Here is a 5,000-nt window from a genome sequence, read left to right as displayed (position 1 = left end):
GAGAGGAAGAGAGGGAGAGAGAGAAAGCGAGAGAGAGAAAGAGAGAGGGAAAAATGAGAGAAAAGAGGAGAGAAAAGAGAGGGAAAGGGGAGTCGAGAGAGAGAGAGAGAATCGAGTAGAGAGAGGAGAACGAGAGAGAAAAGAGAGTGAGAGGGGAGGAGATGAGGAGAGAGAGGAGAGGAGATAGAGAGAGACGAGAGAGAGAGAGAGAGGGGAGAGAGAGAGGAAGAGAGAGGGGGAAGAGAGAAAGGAGGAGAGAGAGAGAGAGAGAGATGAGAGAGAGAGGAGAGAGAGATAAGAGAGAGAGGAGAGAGATAGAGAAAGAGAGGGCGATGAGAGGAAAGATGAGAGAGACAGATGAGGAGGAGAGAGGAGAGAGCGGAAGAGGGAGGAAAAGTGAAGATGAGAAATTTTTCTTAGGGGGAGGAGACTGCGAGAGAGAGAGGGCGAGAGAGGAGGAGGAGAGAGAGATGAGAGCGAGTGAGATGAGATTAGAGAGAGAGAGAGAGAGTACTCATACTTTTCTTCAACGTACGGAGGGAGGGAGGGAGGGAGAGGGATGAGGAGAGAGAGAGAGAGAGGATGAGGGATTAGAAGAGAGACGAGAGAGAGATGAGAGAGAGAGGTGTTGGGTGTTTTGGGTTTTCAAATAAGCTCCTTTGATAGGTAACTTTTAACTGCAAAAAGAAACCTGAATGTTTATTTTTTTCTTTTAAATAGATTGGTTTAAACCTATGTAATTGTATGATTATAAATAAGGTTTAAAAAAAAAAAAAAAACAAAAAAGAGAGGAGAGAGAGAGAGAACGGAGAGAGAGAGAGAGAGTTGGGTGTTGGTTTTCAACTAATCTCCTTTCGATAGGTAACTTATAACTGCAAAAAAGAACCCTGAAGGTTTATTTTTTTCTTTTAATAATTGGTTTTAAAACTATGTCATATCTGTATGATTTATAAATAAAGGTTAAAAAAAAAAAAAAAAAAAGAGAGAGAGAGGAAGAAGAGAGAGATGAGAGAGGAGAGAGAGATGAGAGAGGAGAGATGAGGGAGTTGAGAGCGAGAGGCAGAGAGAGAGAGAGAGTTATTACTATTTTCTTCAAAGTAACTCATCGAACATTATCAGACCCATTGCTTCATTCAGGATGTTCAAGTCTTATAGAAAAGTGTATATAATTAAAATATGAATAAAAATAAGGAAGAAAAAACATAGTTGGATAGCAATTCTAACTATAATTCATCTCTCTGAGATCAACTATTAACTCCCTCCCTCTCTCTTCCTTTCCCTACTTCCCTCTCTCTTCCTCTCCCTCCTTCCCTCTCTCTATTTTTCTCTCCTCCTCCTCTCTCTTTCTCTCACCTCTCTCTCTCTTCCTCTCCCCCCCTCTCTCTTTATCTCCCTCCCTCCTTCTCTCTTTCTCTCCCTCCCTCCTTCTCTCTTTCTCTCCCTCTCTCTTCCTCTTCCTTCCTCCCTCCCTCTCTCCCTCCTCCCTCTTTCTCTCCCTCCCATCCTTCTCATTCTCTTTTTCTTTCTTATTAGACGAGTACGAGTGCGAGGGACATAGGGAGGGAGGAGGGCTGAAGAGAGGGAGAGGAGGCGAGGCGAGAGTGAAGAGAGAGAGATAGAGCGAGAGAGAGAGAGGCGGAGAGAGAGTAGGGTGTTACGACTGGATAAGTTCGACGAGAGAGAGACAGAGAGAGAGGAAGAGAGCGAGCGGAGGAAGAGAGGGAGAGAGGAGTAGAGAAAGAAGAGAGAGAGGAAAGAGAGAGAAAAGAATTTAGAGAGTAAAGATGAGGCTTTCAGTTTACGTATTCACGAGAGAAAGAGAAGAGAGAGAGGAGAGGAGAGACGTTGTGGGAGGAGAGAGAGAGGAAGAGAGAGAGAGATTAAGTACAAAAATATTTTTCGAGAGGGAATCTGCAATCGTGTCACAGATGAGAAAGAGAGAGAGAGGTGGAGAGAGACGAGAGAGAGAAGAGTTGATGGCGAGAGTAAGAGGACTGATGACGCAGAGAGAAGATGCGAGAGCGAGAGAGAGGAAGAGAGGAGAGGGAAGAGAGAAAGAGGAAAGAGAGGAGAGCGAGATGAGAGAGAGGGAGAGAGAGATAACGAGAGAGAGAGCGGATAGAGGAAAGGAGAGAGTGAGGAGAGATAAGGAGAGTGAGAGAGAGGGGCGAGAGAGCGAGAGAGGGAGGGAAAAAGGAGAGAGAGAGGGAGGCGAGGATTGAGAGAAGAGAGAGGGTAGATGAGAGAGAAGAGAGCTGAGCGAGGAGAGAGAGAGAGATTTCGAGTCTGGAGAGAGAGAGAGAGAGGAGAGAGAGAGAGGAGACGAAGATGAAGAGAATGAGAGAGAGAGGGAGAGAGAGATGAGAGAAGGAGGATAGAGAGAGAGAGAGTGTAAGATGGAGAAGCGAGCGAGGAGCCAAGCGAGGAGAGAGAGAGAGTAGATAGTAGAGAGAGAGAGAGATGAGAGCAGAGAGATAGAGAGAGAGGGATCGATGAGAATTACAGGAAGTGAGGGAGGAAAGAGCGGTGGTTCTCGGTTTTCCTTTGATGCGCGAGAGGTGGATGTGATGAGAGATTGAGAGGAGAGAGAGAGAGAAAGAGATGAGAAGAGAGAGGAGTAATAGATATATTATATATATAATAATATATATAGAGAGTAGTGAGAGGAGATGAGAAGAGATGAGAGATTGAGAGAAAGGATCCATGTTGATGTTGTTGAGAGAGAGTGATGAGACAGAGAGAGAGAGAGAGAGAGAGAGAGAGAGAGGATAAGAGAGAGAGAGATGAGAGAGAGGAAAGTATCTGAGGAGAGGAGAGAGAGAGGAGAGAGATGAGAGAGGACGGAAGGGAGAGACGGAAGAGGAGGAGAGGAGAGAGAGAGGAGAATAGAGAGAGAGAGAGGAGAGAGGGAGAGAGGAGAAGAGAGGGAGAGAGGGAGTCATGAGAGAGAGAGAGAGATGAGAGAGGGGAGAGAGGAGAGAGTGAGAGGGGAGAGAGAAGAAGGAACGAGGGATGAGAGAGATGAGAGAGAGAGATGGATTGAGAGAGAGAGGAGAGAGAAGAGAGAGAGGAGAGAGAGAGACGTGCGAGAGGGAAGAGCGAAAGAGAGAGAGAGCGAGAGATGAGAAAGAGGAGAGAGAAGAGAGAGAGAGAGGGGGGGGGGAGAATGAGAGAGAGAGTAGAGAGAGGAGAGATGAGAGTGAGAGAGAGAGAGGGAGGAGGGAGAGAGAGAGATGTGATGAGAGAAAGAGAGAGAGAGGAGGTGAGGTAGGGAGAGAGAGAGGGAGTTGAGAGAGAGAGAGAGACGGAGGAGAGAGATTGAGAATGCGAGCAGTTGGAGAGAGTAATAGAGAGAGAGAAGAGAGATGATTGAGAGAAGGCGTGCTGAGAGAGAGACTGAGAGAAGAGAGAGAGAGAGATGGAGAGAGAAAGAGAGAGAGAGGAGAGAGAGAGAGAGAAGAGAGAGAGAAGAGAGAGGAGAGATGAGAAAGAGTGTGGAGAGAGAAAGAGGAGGAGAGAGATGGGGGGATAGAGATGAGAGAGAGAGAGGAGAGATGCAGAGAGAGAGACTGCGAGAGCTGAGAGAGAGAGACGAGAAGAAAGAGAGAGAGAGAGATGAGATGAGATGAGAAGAGAGAGAGAGATCCGTGAGAGGAGCAGAGAGAGAGATATGAGAAAGAGAGGCGGGAGAGGAGAGAAAGAGAGGGAGTAGAAAGAGAGAGCGGGAGAGGGAACGCGGGTCACCATTCCGCACGAAGTCTTAAGTTGTATCCGTTTTAATCAAGAAAGTGTCCAGTCAGCCTGCAGAGATTTTCAGAGGAAAAATGTGAAGCAGGGAAAAAAAAAAAAACGAGAAAAGAAAGAAAAAAAAAGGAAGATGAGACCGGAATTAAACCAAAAGAAAGAAAAAAAAAAAGGGGAAAATAATAGAAAGAGAATAAGAAACCAAACACAAATTAAAAAAGCAAAGCAAAGAAAAGAAAAAAAAAAAATATGAACACACAGAACAAACAAAAAGGGGAAATTTAAAAAAAAAATAATAATAATATGGGGTGCGTGTCCTGAAAAGGGCTTTATGCCTTTTAACGATTTGCTATCGCGAAAAGGTTGAATTTTCTGACTCTAATTTCGCGCCGGAACTTAAAAAGAACGTTTAGGAAAAGTAGACGTGGCTTTTTTTTTATAATATTCTTGGAAAGTTAAAGCTTAATTTCTGTTATGGCACACATTTACTCGGTTCTACATCATCCTACAAAACGTAATACTACCACGCAAAGGCGTACTCCAACACACCCCACACAAAAAACAAACACAAACACACACACAAACTTACAAATACAGACACACCAACATCAGACAAACGGACAAACAAACACACACACACACACACACACACACACCTACAACAGACAAACAGACAGACGCCACGCCCGCAAACCTCGTCGCTCGACAACGAAATGCCGGTGAAGCATCATCTGAGCCCCCCCCCCTTGACCTTAGTAAACCTAACCCCCGACCCCCCCCCCATAAACCCCTCACCTTCGGCCCCTTAACCCTTACACCCCTAAATCCCTCCTGAATGCAGGAGTAGGAAGAAGAAGAAGAAGAAGAAGAAGAAGAAGGAGAAGGAGACGAAGAAGGAGAGAGAGGGGAGAGAGAAAGAGAGAGAGAGAAAGAAAAAGAAAGAAGAAGAAAGAAAGAAAGAGTGAGGGAAGAGAGAAAAAGAGGAAATAAAAAAAGAAACAAAAAAAGAGAAGAGAGGGGACAGAGAGAAAAAGAGAGGAGAGAAAGATAAGAGGAGGAAAGAAAGAAAAAGAAAAGAGGAGAAGAGTGAGAGTAGGGGTGAGAGAGAGAGAGAGGAGAGAGAGGGGTAGAGAAGATAGAGAAGAGAGAGAGAAACTGATGACCACAAAAAAAAAAAAGAGAAAACGCATCCCCCCCCCAAAAAAAAAAATCCTTGCTCGTCGGGGCTTCTTTCCACAGGGGGTTCTCGGGGGCTT

General features: G+C 45.3%; 1 protein-coding gene across 7 annotated transcripts in view; it reads right to left on the bottom strand.

Annotated features, from left to right (window-relative positions):
* Positions 1-5,000, bottom strand: part of LOC125045694 (tissue inhibitor of metalloproteinase-like) — a 211,983-nt gene that overhangs the window by 76,940 nt on the left and 130,043 nt on the right. The window lies entirely within an intron of this gene.

This window comes from Penaeus chinensis, chromosome 3 (assembly GCF_019202785.1).
Source record: "Penaeus chinensis breed Huanghai No. 1 chromosome 3, ASM1920278v2, whole genome shotgun sequence".
NCBI classification, from domain to species: domain Eukaryota; kingdom Metazoa; phylum Arthropoda; class Malacostraca; order Decapoda; family Penaeidae; genus Penaeus; species Penaeus chinensis.
Note: the sequence above shows the minus strand (reverse complement) of the source record. Positions and strands in the feature narration are given on the sequence as shown.